The sequence below is a fragment of the Lonchura striata genome, chromosome 8 (assembly GCF_046129695.1).
Source record: "Lonchura striata isolate bLonStr1 chromosome 8, bLonStr1.mat, whole genome shotgun sequence".
Taxonomy (NCBI): domain Eukaryota; kingdom Metazoa; phylum Chordata; class Aves; order Passeriformes; family Estrildidae; genus Lonchura; species Lonchura striata.
The window spans coordinates 12,390,458-12,404,864 of record NC_134610.1 but is presented as its reverse complement, the minus strand read 5'-3'; the positions used below and the strand labels follow the sequence as shown (position 1 = coordinate 12,404,864).

General features: G+C 42.1%; 1 protein-coding gene across 3 annotated transcripts in view; it reads left to right on the top strand.

Moving 5' to 3' along the window:
• The window catches only part of RALB (RAS like proto-oncogene B), a 47,721-nt gene that overhangs the window by 20,634 nt on the left and 12,680 nt on the right, over positions 1 to 14,407 (top strand). Inside the window, exon 1 of one of the 3 annotated variants that reach the window (XM_021526132.2) lies at positions 599 to 715. The exons of 1 other annotated variant lie outside the window; for it this stretch is intronic. The gene's annotated coding sequence lies outside the window, so the exon portion shown is untranslated. Of the gene's footprint in view, positions 1 to 598; positions 716 to 2,929; positions 3,000 to 14,407 lie in introns of those variants that run through there. One more of the 3 variants, XM_021526134.3, reaches the window with a different exon arrangement.

The following is a 14,407-nucleotide window of genomic DNA, read 5'->3' as shown; positions in this document are numbered from 1 at the left end:
GGGAGCTGGGGGTGTTCAGCCGGAGAAAAGGAGGCTCAAGGGGAACATTCTCACTTTCTACAACGCCCCGACTGGAGGCTGTAGCCATGTGGGGTTGGGCTCTTCTCCCAGGCAGCCGGGGACAGGATGAGGAGGACACAGCCTCAAGGGCGCCAGGTGAGGTTTGGGTGGGACATCAGGCGGAATTTCTTCACAGAAAGGGTGATCAGACATTGGAACAGGCTGCCCAGGGAGGTGGCGTCCTGGAGGTGTTAAGGGAAAGACTGGAGGTGGCACTCAGTGCCACAGTCTAATTGACATAGTGGTGTTTAGTCATAAATTGGACTCGATGATCTTAACGGTCTTTTCCAACCTAAATGATTGTGATTCTTTTGGGTCAAACCGAGCCTGCGGGGCTTACGGGCTCAGCCGCCCGGCGAGGCTCTGCGCAGACCGCGGGGGGCGGCCGTGGGGCGGGCGGCCCCTCGCGGCCCCTCACACGGCGCGGCCCGCCCCTCACGGCCCCGCCCCGAAGCTGATTGGTTCGCGAGCACCACGTGACCGGCGGGCGGGCGCGCGCTCGCGGGGAGCCGGGCCCGGCGGGAGCGGCGCCGGCGAGGGCGGAAGTGCGCGGCGGGGGCGCGCGGGCGGCGGCGCCGCTCCCTCAATGAGAGCCGGGGCGCGGCGGCAGCGGGAGCAGCGGGGCCGGGGGGCGCAGCCGGGCCTTAGCCCCCAGGTGAGAGCGAGCAGCGACCTCGGTATCCCCCAACCCCGGGCCGGTGGGGGCCTCAGCCGTCCCGGCCCCGCGCCCTCGGTGAAGGCAGGCGGGAGTCGCCGGCTCCCGGCCGCAGCCTGGGGATGTGGCTGAGCGCCGCCGCGCCCTGCGGAGAGGGAGGGAGGGAAGGAAGGTGTCAGCGGCCGTGCGGGGCAGCCCGTGTCTCCCGGGTGCGTCGGGCGAGGAGAGCCCCTCGACTCTGCCCGGGAGCTCCTCGGCCGTGGGAGAGCACCGGGAGTGGGCGAGGGCAGAGCGGGGCCACCGGCGACCGTCGGGCCTGCGCGGAGCCGCAGTGGGAGGCTCGTGGATTCCGGTGGCGCTGGGCTGAGGTGGAGCCGGGGACCGCTGTGGCTCCTGTCTACAAGTGGGACGTGGGGGAGGGAAAGGACGAGGAGGAGCTGGCCTTGGGCGTTAGTGCAGGCTGCCCTGCCTTCCCTTGGTGCCGTCGGATAAGTGATAACGATTCGTCTGCGGGAGATAAACACAGGCTTTGGGATGCTGGTGGTCTCAGCTGAGCCAGAACTTCCTGGGGAGTCTTGTTTTATCTGGGTGTGTTCTCTCTCTGCCCATCTTTAGCCGCCCTGCAGCCTTACCGGTGTAGATTTTATAGGAAGAGAAGGGTGGTGCCTGAGTGTGACCTTACCTGGAGAAGGGCAGGGAGTGAGGTGAGACGAAGCAGACCAGTCATATTTCCCGAACAGCTGGTGCAGGCCTAACTCGGTCATTCTGCTGGAGCCCTGTTGAATCGATTCTGTTCTGAGAGCAGGAGACTTAGCCTTGACTGTGCCTGCGTATTTTCATTGTGGAAGGGAGCAAGGAGACTGCACCTGTGCAAGAAGCAGCCTCGTCATTTTCAAAGCTGAAGTGTGCAGTCTGAGTAGTTTTGGTTTTGCTTTTTTAAAACTGTTCTAACAGTTCTTCTCTGATTCCAAGATCCTCATTTCTCTTCTGAGGGACAGGGAGGTGCCTGTCCTCATCTTCAGAGGTACATGATTTTCAAGAAAAGCTTTTTTTCCTAATGTCTTAAACACTCCCTGCCATCACCCTCCTCCTCCCACCCCCCAATTAAAGTTGTTAAAATGAGAGTAGGAACTAACAAATCAGAACCAGACTTGTGGTTCTCAGAAGCGATTTGCTTGAAGGCTGAAAATAATTTTATTATAGAGAATTTAATAGTAACAGTTCAATCTTACTTGACAATAGCATCTTTGCACTTATTCATGCATAGCAGACTTGCTAGAATAATTTTAACTATTTGCATTTTTGCTTATGATTAGACCATACCAACTTACCATGGTGAAATATTTTGTATTTCTTTCCTCTATTAAATACTTCATTTAGGAATTGAATAGCCTTCAGATTAGTCCTGTAAACAAGTTTTCTGTGTTAGACTTTTAGGAGTAAATTGTTTATTTTCACTTCTTTTGGAGTAAGCCAAAACTTGATTCTGTTTTACATGCCTGGAAAAAGTGAAACTGACCTATTTTTGCTAGCATTATGTATATACTGTAGAGGAATTTCTAATCTAAAGATTTAGGTGGAATGCTTTATAAAAGCTTTTAACTTAAAGCTTAATTTGACCAGACAATATCCTTTCTTGGCCATTCTTTAGAACTCTCAACCTTGTCTCTAATTGTCAGTGCAGTGGTACTGGAAATCTGGATAGAAGAGCAATTGAAGCATTTTGATCAAATCAAGTCAGTAATGATGGGACACTGCCTGGACCACTTGGATGTGTACACTGAAATCCTGGATGGGTTTTTTTTGATCCTGTGATCAAATGCCTCATTTGGACCCTTTAAGTTTTTGCAGCTGCTTAATTGATTTTGCACCTATTGTTTGACCAAATGCTGGATAAAATTACTTGCTTCTCTAGGAAGTGTTGGGGTCCAGGCTTCACATGGAACAAAATTGTCCTGTGTCTAGAGCAGAAATGGCCACATGAATCAGCGGAACAAGCTGTAGCATCATGATTTGGGAATCTGGTTCCTAGTTTGTTCTTGTCCTGTAAACCTTTTCATTTTCCATGCAGTGGATAATTGCACAGTAACTCAATCATTTCCTACAAACTAGATTCAAGCTCCATGTGACTGATTAAATGAATTGCTTTCTATTACACAACGGATTCATGTGAATTAATAGGCTCTCTTAGCAGGGGTACTGAGGGAGCCTGTTTCTCATGACAGCTGTGGCACACCCATAGGACTGCAAGTGCACAGTGGTATCAAGACAAACAGTGCCAGAGGTCAGTATGTGTCTTGTGCCTGTTGCTGTAGCAAGCAACTTGGGGTGGCAGTAGTGGTGTCTGGGGCTTTGAGTGAAAGGCAGTGGCTGGGGAGGCCACAGAAGTAGATAAATGTAGGTACTTGATGCTTTTCACTCTCTGGGTGCCTGACTTCAAGTAACTTTGCATGGCTCACTTAGGAGATGTGCTGATCCTAATTATCAGCCAGGTTATATAGCAACTTACATTCTTACACTCATTCTGTCTTGAGTTGGAAATACTATCCTACTGATGAAAACCTGCAGTTTTTAGATTTTCTCTGTTCATCCACCTTCGAGCCCCATGTCTCTGCTAACTCTTATGCATCACTGTCAAGCAGTGGTGATAAGATTCCATTGCTTGTTGCCTGCTATTGCTTGGAGCAGCAAGATCAGCAAACTGTCTTGGTTGTTTCACTCTCCTAGTGGTAATAGTAAATTTTGTGGCTTTTCTTGTATGATACAGCTGATGCTTGCTTCTTGATAAGAGGTTCAGAATGTGTATTTTAAAAGTCCTTGGTAATAGCTGCTATGGAGCAATCATTTTGTTAGTAGCTCTTTTAGCTCATTAAACAGAACTAACCACCTTCCTCCATGCCTGCCCCAGAAATATCAAGTTGTCTTGTCATTTAAGCAAGATAAGTCTGTATAACTCATGCTTTATCTCTTCATGTTCTCCCAAATACTGCTTTAATATTAGAGGATCTGTTTTGTCTCTTGTGCTTGAGATGTGCAAATGTGTTTTTCAAGACCTGTCAAAATGAAAGTCATGGAGTCTTGTAATGTGAGAATGTTATTTAGGCTGATGTGTAAGTAGTTATTCTTTATGTAGAAGTGATTCTTTATGGTAACAAAGTGCTTGCTTAGAACTTCAACTGTTTTCTGGGGAGCCTTGACCCCATAGCCCTCCTTGCTGAAGCTGTTGACAAAGGAATAATGGTTGATAACACAAATATGAGACTTAATGGAAATGCAGTCCTGACTAGGAATCTTTGCTGGATCACAAGTCAAAGACCGAAAAAATCAGTTCTTGGATTATAAGCATTTGTTAAAGACTTAATCCTGTCAGCTGTTACTTTGTGAATTAGTGTTGCTGTCAGTTGAATTGATTAGTGTGAAATGTTTTAGGCCACTAATAATGCAGCGAAACTGGAGTTTTTAATATGCTCTTCTTAAATTTGGAATGTGTCAAAACTAATCTGAAGTCAAAGCATAGAACTGGAAAGCTGAGAACATGCGGAGTTAAGCAGATGATGTAATTTCTCTGGTTTCTAGCTCTTTATATATTTTTACCTGTAGTGAAAGATTTTTTTTCTTCAAAAGAGTACTGGAGACCTATATTTAGTTCCTATTTTGGATATATTAAAGAATGTTTCCAACTTGGATTTAATATTGATGACTTTTTTTTTTCCCAAACTGGTGGTTTGAATCACAGGTTTAATACAGGAAAGAATCCCACTTTATAGACAAGATTGTTATAGAGTACTGTATTACAGGATTATATCTAACTTGACAAAGCACTTTAAAAGATTATTATAGAAACTACCTGAACCCTGGACTTCATCCTACAGAACACACAGTAAAGTGGCTTTTTTTTTTTTTTTTTTTTTTTGTAATGCTTTATAAAGTTAGTGCTACAGTCTAAAGCAGACATTTAACAAGTGAAGCGGTTTTAGATCAAGTTGCATGCCAGTTGCCTCAGCTTTCCAGAAAAGAGATGGTTTTGCTAATTGTCACTTTTGTTAATTGGGGAAGCTGCTCCCTGATTAAAATGAATTAATTATGAAGTATGTAGTGATCTGTGATACAACCTTTCCATTAAACTGCTGCTGCAGTAAAAACTCCTCTCCATGATGGTACTCTTCTGCTATTTAGTGTTCTTGGCTTACTGTGAGATCTCATTTTGGGTAGGTAAGGAATTCTCATTAGTGTACTCACCAAGAGGTCTCACTGACTGACTTTTATGGCAGCTTTCTGCTTTTATCTACCATGCCACAAAATAGACTAGCCAAGAAATTCAAGGAAATGGTCTTTCAAAAGACAGCACCAGGTTCAAGCACACATTCCTATCTCTCTTTGTACTTTATCATGTTTTAAAACATAGTTTAAGAATCAATTTTTTAAACAATTCTGCAGGTGTTGAAAATTTACTTTTAAGTTTGTCTTATAAGGCAAACTAAATTCAAAGTAGGCTTTATTGGTTGACTCTGTTCTGATGTTTCAATGGAAGGAAACTAATTTAAAAATTATTAGGCAGAACAGTTGGTGGTGATACTGTGCATCATTATAGTATTAGATAAAGTTTCTGATTAAGTGTTAGTCATAATGGATTGGTTTTAAGTTTTCTAGCTCTGCTGTACTACTTGTGCAAGTTGAAAAATTGGCCTTCCACAGATAAGATTTATAGCACCTGCATTGCTGGGCACAGACTTGACTTAAAGTTGCTGAGGCTGGAAGACACTTGTGGGGACTGCCTAGTCCAGTCCTCCTGCTGACTGCCACTCCTGACAGGCTCATTATCATCTATAGGCAGAGCTTTGTGCACTCCAGCTTTTCTTATGAGAAAGATGACTCTCCTGCCTTGCTGGTCTGTCCTAAAGAGCCTGTAGCCATCCACACAGCAGCACTGTAGCCATGAGAGCTATCCCAGCTCATCTCTGTGGTCCCACTGAGGTTCTAACCCCTGCAGCTACACACAGACCCCAAACATCTCCAGCCTGTTCCTTGTGCTGCATGCATTAGTGTATGGAAGCACCCTGTTGCACTGTTTTCCCAGGAAAGGCATGAGCTCTGAGATGAGCTGGCTGTGTATCAGAATAGTAGGTTTTTTATTCTGGTTAAGTGTTCTGCAGAGATAGGAAATGTCTCCAGGAGCACACAAGAATAAATGCACAGTTTATATTCTGCACTAGTTCTGTATGTTCATGTGACCTGTCATTTGCTAGGTCATAAAGGAAAGTGTCCTGAGCTAAATATGTCCTAATTCTCTGTGTTGAAGTCAAGTGGTTCTGAGTTAATAGTCTGCCACCCAAACCTAGAGTTACCAAGCATGTTATATTGTGCCACTCTTAACTCTACAGCACTCTGGAGGCTGTGTTGAAGAGCACACATTTGGCTGTAAATGTTTTTATAGTGGTGGGCAAAGCACTCTATGAGGGAGACCAAGGATAGCACTTCTCCCATAAGTAAAGCTCTCCACAGCTTTTTAGTTTTTTTAACTATAGGGATACTGAAATTTCATAAGAATCCTGTACTGGTGTAATAATCCAGTTCCCATTTGAAGGCAGAAATACTGCTTTTGGTTTGATATAAAGTGTATGAATACAGTAGTCTGGAAAACTGTCTGTTATTGAAAACATCTCCTAGTCCAGTAGAAAGGTGGCTTCTTGGATGTGCAGAATGCCTTGGTTTGGTATTCCCTACCTCATTGGGGAAACTGGAGTAAAGAAATCTATTTAAAGATGACTTAACACAGCAGCTGAATTATGGGTACTAAATGTCACTGTTTTGTGTGATGTTGTTGTTTAGTGTGATTGAAAGATGGAGGGAAAGGTTCAGTGCTTCACACTTGTGTGATGTTGCCTGATTGAGGGAGCTTAGTGACTCACAATATATATCTGTGAACTCTGACAGTGAAGTCAGTGAAGTGCTTAAAATAGTGGAAAGTACCTTCATAGACTATAGGAAGGCAATCCCTGAGTGTTCCTAGGGAGCTGGGATTCTATGGTTAAGAGTGAGCTCAGGATGGGGAATTATTACCTGCCTATCTGCATCAAATGTGGTCTCAGCAGCACCTTACATTTCCCCAAATGGAGATTTGAGCTTGAGAGATTAACTTCAGTTTGCTAGCAAGAAATGTAATTGTATGGGCAGTCACATTTACTTCTCCAGATATTACCTGAACATTTGGACTTGTGATTTATTCCAGCCATCCAGTTCACTAGGGAAGCATGATCTAGTGAGATAGCAACAGTAGCAGCTTGTGGCCCGTCTGCAGTGTCTGGTGCCATGTTGGTGGGACCAATGGGCTGGGTGTGACAGCCCCAGGACTGGGTAACAGTCGTGAGAGCTCCTGCAACTCTGTAGCATGCTTCTTGTTTGAATTGGCATTTGTTGGAATTGGTGAAATCAGTGGCAGTGATAACTTCCTTGTGGATTATATAGTTGAAGCTTTTTCACTGAAGTAATTGAAACCATATAACCTGGTACTGAGATGAGATTTTGGTTATTTTGAGCTCTAGTGTGTCACTTAAGACACTGATTGTGTGATCTGAGATGTTTGGCTGTTGTATTTGTTAGGCTTCTGGAGATCCAGTTAAAAATTGGCATGAGAATAACTGTCTGAAGCATGTCACCACTCTCTCTTAGTGGTTTGGTGCACTTCATGTATGCTGTGTATCAAAGATGGACATGTTTCTGCATGGGTGAGCTTTCAAAGGAAGTGTAGTTGAAATAAACTGCAAGTCAGTGGAAGTGAGGCTGTTGAGCAAGTCTGTTGCCTGAGTGCTACTTTTCTATAAGCCAAATTAACTAGTGTGAACAGTGGTGTCATAATTCGCCCTAAGTAATTAAGCAACTAGACTGTTAGCACCACAGTGACAAAGCCTTAGCATAGATATACTGATTAATGGCATTAACTCAGTCTTTGTGCTTGTAGAAGAATTCTATCAGGTTTTCTAGCAAGATCTTGTAGAGTAAGAGCAACACGGTAGATCCCTCTCTGCTGTAGTCTGTCTGCAGTGTATCTTCTGGGTGTTAATATTAGATTTGGAGCTTTCTGAAGGTACTTGGAGAGATCAGGCTGGATATCTCCCCACAGAGAAGTGGCTTTAGCTGTAATAGCACTACTATCTTATGACTTTCTCTCCAGGTAACACTATCTTGCTGAAATAAAGAATATATTCTATCTGGTGCTACATACGCCCTATTAGTTGCTCTGTACTGAGTAATATGGAAAATAAAGTGGAGAGTGGTTTCTTACTTTTTCCCCTGTAAGACTCTATATAACTATGATGCTTGCATGCTATCTGTGCAACAATGAGGCAGTTACTATAAATGTACTGCCTACATGCAATGACAATCTTCATACTGTTGGTACCTGGCTGTTAAGAGCATTAGCTTTATAGCATGACATTGAAACCTTACTTACTTTAATACAGATGTGTGTGATTTTTTTTTTCAGGGGAGGGGGGGAAGGGGAGAGTGTACTCCAGTGACTTAAAAGCACTGTTGGAGGGAAGTCCTTTTTCTTCTCGAAGCTACTGCTCAGAAACAAGTTACTTGGCTGTTTTTATTTTACTGTGATGGCATTCTAAAAATAAACAGCCAACCAAAACCAAGCAAACAACAACTGAACCCCCCCAACCAAACAAATTCAGATATTTAAATTCCCTTGCAACAGGGATATATATTTGCTTATATTTCACTTCAGCATAAGATCCAAGTTTTAAAGCGCTGCTTTAAAATGTTGCTCTCCTGAGCAACAGATCAGACTGATTCTTTCCTGTCACTAAATCTTTGAAGGTTGTAGCCTTGCTACAGACTTGGGCAGGATTTAGTTCCCATTTTTCTTAGACATCAAGATTATTCTTAACAAGGTTATTGGCTTGAGATTACTGATGTGTAAGATAATGTCTATTTGTAATAAGTAATCTAGACTAGTCCTGTACTGAATGATGTGAGAGGGCATATATTTAAGAATTTCACCTAGTAAGTAAATGTAAATTAAATCCTTTCAGATTTGCTTTCCAAGCTGTACAGATGCATTTCTGAAAACCTGTAAGAAGAGTTAACCTGTGCTTGGCAAGGATGGAGGGGATTGTGGGGAATGAGAGTATATACAGGTATTTTGTACTTAAAATGTATCACTGTTGTGGTGATCCAGATCTGAACAGAGCCTTAAAAGATGGAATTATCAAGTCTAGCTATAACCTGTTGGAAAGAGCAGCATGGTACACTTTGTAGGTTGCAAGGACAATGATCAGTTGAAGGAGCAATGCACCTGGGAGTCTCTTGTTCTTCCTGTTCTTCATAACTGTGGTGCCAAAAAAGCTTTTTTATACTCGGTCCACTCTTTTTAAAATCACTTGATCTTACTTTTTTGGTCTTAAGTAAAGAGCTGGAGATGGCTTTGCATGCAAATGTGTGAAATAGTGAAAAGTGAGATACGGTATGGAGACCAGGGTGTCTAATAGAGATTCTTAATCCAAATTGGCTGGTATCCAGTGGCTGGATGTCTGATGCTATTGATACTGTTGGAATATTTTGGTGTGATATCTGTGTCCTCTTCATGCATGCAGAGAGGGCTCCTGATCACAACTATATTAAAAATACTGTTTTTTATACTCCCTGTGGTATTTTCCAGATGAGCAAGTCTTAGGGACTCTCCTGCAGTTCATCTCATGGTCTGCAGTCTTTCTTATTATGGAAGTTAAGACTCCAGTCTGATTCTTTTCATGAAATTCTGAATTGAAATGGTTCTTCAATCTGTGCCAGTCATTTCCCCAGCCTTGTAGGAGATGGAAAACAATAATGACCTGGCTTCAGGTTCTGGTTTAACCTTTAACTGCTTTAACATAACTGCTTTAACTTGCTAGTCCTGGTCTTGCTTCATGTGTCTGTTAGTTAGCAGTGTATATGTAGCTCCTGCTAGAGCATATTTGTGATAGCCAATATCTGTAAGTGTGCTCACAATTCTGGGGAGTTTAGGCAGGATTAGTAACTAATAATAATTGACTGAAATTGGTGTAATGTAACTTTCAGTGTATTAATTAAATTTATGTATTCTGTGTTTTTTCCTGTAATATTTAGGGATATGGTTGTTGCCACTTTGAATAAGAATATGGCCTATATAAAGAGGTTAGAGCCCTTCATTTGTACAGAGTAAAGTAATTGCTTGCCTTAAATTCTTACTTTTCATTCTGATATTATAAATTATTAAATTTTCCAAATCTGTTTTGAGTTTCCTTTCCAGTGTCTTTATTGTGGCAACTGCAAGTCTGATTACCAAATGCCTGATTACCAAAAGTAAATCTGAGGCTTGGGTTTCACTCCAGTGCTCAGCCTGGCCACTGCAGCAGGATGGTGGCTGTCCTCTGTGTAAGGAGTGGATTGTGATCAGGGTCAGAGAACTGCCCTGTTTCTGCAGCAGTATAAGTAACTGCTTGGCTGCTAAACCTTCTTTGGCCTTAGTTGTGCAAACTCTCTTCACATCAGCACTGAGGCGTGTGTGGCCTTGCAGATGTGACTGGCAGGCCCAGTGGGCTGTGCTTGAATGGCTCTGCTGCAGGAGGAGATGGGCTGGAACAAGAAAGAGGGAACTGAGGGACAGGGGATGGTTGATGGCAGCATTGGGTGATATAAATGGGGACTGCAAAATTACCCCAGTGTACTCTGGGATTCATTTCAAGCTGAATGAATTCTTTGATCCAATTAAACATGGCTCAGAAAAATCTATAAGTGCAACTGAGAAGGTAGAAACATCCAGCATTACATGGGGAAGGAAATTATTATTATTATCAGGAATTTCTACCAAACACATAATGATCTCTGTTTAGCTTGGAAACCATTAACTGGATATATGCCAAGAGTTAAGACGAGAGCACTGCAAAAGAGGACAGAGTAGCATTTGTAATTTTTCAGCCTGCATATCCTAAAATTTTCAGTGGCATTAAATATGCCACTTAATCTCAAATGGGTTTTTTTAGTTGAATTACCAGTTGGAGCATTTACAGTCCATTGAAAACTAATGGAATTTCAGTACTTAAATATTTTCTGGGTAACCTCAGAATGGCTGAGGAGCTCTTACGGTTCATAGCTCAGTGAGATTGTTAATTAGTTTTGTGATCCAGGGAATTTCTGTGACTGCATTCTTATGGCCATATCACAGAACCAAACACTTCAAAGCCTCTAATTCATATTCTGATAAATGAGGATCACTAAAATACCATTGCAAACCTTGTTCTTTCTATGCTGGCTTTTGATGACATCATATTTAAGTCTTTATAATAGGTTGAATACCCAGATTTTCCTTTAAAAGTAGGTATCTGAAGGGTTTAACAAAGCTCCTCTGTCAAGCTATTGGGCTAAGGGTTTCTAGAATCCTGTTTTAAAATCCAAAGAATGGCTGCTTTCACTGGCAGGATAGAATGAAAAGAAATGTCCAAAGATATCAGCTGCACAGCAAGAGAACAAGGGCTGATCTCAGCAATTTTGAGCTTAGAGCTTTATTTCAGTTTTAAATCTCAAACTGAATGGAAGAACTAGCAGCAATTCCAATTAAAGCCTTTGGAGGGTTTCAGATTATTTTATTACAGCAGTAGACTATTTATTGGAAAACAGGTAGACTTAGTGAAGCTTCTGGGTTTTTTTCCCTTATGTACTTGGATGAACTGTAGCAAAGTTTCTTTCTTGTGAAGTGACAAGAATGTTTTTCTTTAAGTGTTCTGCAGCTGTGGTGTCTTAATGCATGTGAAATAAACAGAGAGATATGAGTGTGGTCTGGTTTGAAATACATGCAGTTACTCAGTTATAGTCTTTGAATCTTGGTATTAGGTAAACCAGTCCTGTTAGTAAACTGTGTTCTGAGCAGTTTTACTGTTTAGGTTGAGGAGAGGGTGGAGAAAAAGCAGTTTACTAAGCTGTTTATAAACAATTGCCTTGAAGTGCTCAGTTTCAAGGGACCAGGCAATAATGACACATTGTGCAGGGGGCTTTAGTTTACCTGCAGAAATTGTAATCTGAACAGATAAAGGAAGGCTGAAATAGCTGGCGAGTTTAGGGTTAGATATCTTACATTGAAGGTGGCATGGTTTGATTAGTCCTGTGGCCAGGCAGAGATCTTCAGAAGTCTAAATCAAAACAGCTGATGAGTAACTCCTATGGTTTGAATTGTAGATTCTGTGCTTCATGTGGGCAGCCTGTGCCTGGTGTAACTTTCCTTTCTGGATCTGAAGAGCATCTTTCACCAGCATCACAAAGCTCCTATTGTGCATAAGGCTGTGTGTTACCTATTATAGAATAAATGCAGCATTATCAAGTCAGTGGCTTAATCCTTATCTTTGAAAACTGATGAAACAGGTAATTACTTCTATTTTCTTGATGAAGAAAGACTGCTAGAAAAAGTTTATTCTCTGACATGGCATATGTCTAGCAGTTTATTTAAAAGCAGGGTGAACGGTAACCAGAAGAAACCACCTCCCTTACCTTATTCCCTCAAATAAACTTTCAGAAGGTTTGGGGTGTGGTGGAGTTTTCTGTTTGTTTGTTTGTTGGTTGGTTGGGTTTTTTTTTTTACACCTTATGACACTTAGCATATGAAGTTCAACATGGTGTCATTAAACCCAAGGGTAAAGTGACAGATGGAAATTAAATAGATTGACTGACTGCCCAATGGATTTCTTCTTGTCCTGTCAGAGGAGGGTGAATCTTGCTGGAAAGTAAACTGTCCCCAAAGAACAAGAGCAGTAGGAGAGGGGAGGCATCTTACCACAGTGTTATGTGTCTTGTCTGGACACCTACTCAGAGGGAGCTCTTCAGCATGTGCAGTAAGACCCTTTGCCTTAAATCTATGCCCCTTAAACTGAACTGGTAATGTTCTAAAGCAACTGCAGTTGTCACAGGTTCTTCTAGACACTGCTCCTTTTTTTGAGAAGTGTTGGATTTTCCAAGACTTACTTTTCTGTGAACAAAAGAGTTAATGTCCCCATCTTGATTGCCTCAAGAATGCTTAATGTACAGAATAGGAAGAAAATTCATCCTTGCCTACTCAGAGATAAGAGGAGAGAGCCTCCACTTGTGTTAATGGATTTTTTTTTTTTTTTTTTTTTTTTTTTTTTTTTTACTTTTTTAACCTCAAGGAACTGTTAGAAATGAGCTTTGAACTATGTTGTGTAAACTGTTTATTGGGCTGCAGAGGTGGAGATAGAAATAAACAAACAGTTGGCCCCAATGCCTTCTCTTGTTTCATTAGAATATTCCTATTATAATCTCACCATGCCCTTTTCTGGAGCAGTGATGTGCTGTCAGCCTGTTGTTCTGTAAGCACTGGTACTTCTGCACTGATACTGGCTGTTAATCCTGTGTCACACTGCTTCATCCTCTGTCCTTGCCTGCTCACTGCCTGCCTATTCTGGGCTGGAGGGGGCCATGCTCCCTCTGATGCCACCAAAGCAGAGCTGCTTTGTGTGCAGCTTCTGGGACCTCACAGAGTGCACACTGCACAGGGTCTGTGTTGTGAGCATACTGCAGCATTCACGGGGCCCCTGTAGTCCTGATCCTCTGAAGTATTCGAGCTTGGAACAGCTCTGCAGGGAAGATCAAGTACCTTGGCCATGAAGAGCTAGAGCTCAATCAAACTGTAAATGTTTATGCTACTGGATGGATTTTGTTTAATATTATACTTTGATTATGAATCGGGTAATAGTGTAAGGCTGACCTTGCAGTTTTTATAGGCTGTTGTTTCAGTGGAATAGAGAAGGAAGGATTTAAATATTCCCTCCACTTACCTTTATGATGAACTCAAGCTTGTCAGTATTTTTCCTAAAATAGAACTATTCATTTACCATGGCCATGTAAAGATGTGGTATTTGTATTGACAGAAAGAGAAGTCTTCTCTTGGCTATTATTAAATTACGCCTTTATTGCTGTTGCATTGCACAGTGGACTTAGTGCTGCTGCCTATTACATATTTCTAAGTTTGTGATGCCAGAAAAATGTCTAATTTGAAAACTTTGTATTAGATAACACAACAGTTACAACAATGTTAGGATGCCTGATAAAAGAATACTCACAGGTTAAAACCATTCACAATTATATGAAAAGTAGCTAAGGGTCACACTCCATAAAGTAGCTTATCTACTACAGTGAAAGCCAGGCTACTCTTGAGCTAGGACAAAACAGCATTCTCTACAATTTAAGTACAGGCTGTGTTATTTTTAGAGCACTTAAAGTCCCTGAACTGTCTCATTGTCTGGCCAGTCTGTAGCCCTTGTTTCTTGGGTGTTTATGCCCAAGCAAGTTGAATCCTAGTTTACTATGTGGACAATAGGAAAAGCAACAACTTCTGGAGTTCGGGTGCTACCTGTTGTGTTTTTTCACATTCCCTTGGCAGGGAAATGTTCTCTTCCTCTCTTGCCTCTCTGGCGACTAAGAGTTAAAAATCAGTCTCTGTGGCAATGGCTGAATTCACTGTCCCAAACAAATTTATGTTTGTGCTGTACAGGTAGAACCTATGGAGAAGTAGGAATTGTCACACCCCATTTCTGTACTAAGGAGTGTCCTGGATGAGGGAGGTGATGTATAACATAATAGAGAAGATTAACAAAGGAAAATATCTGTCTTCACTTACCAGTGTTTATCCCAGAATGAGCACTTAAAGATGATTAATTTGCA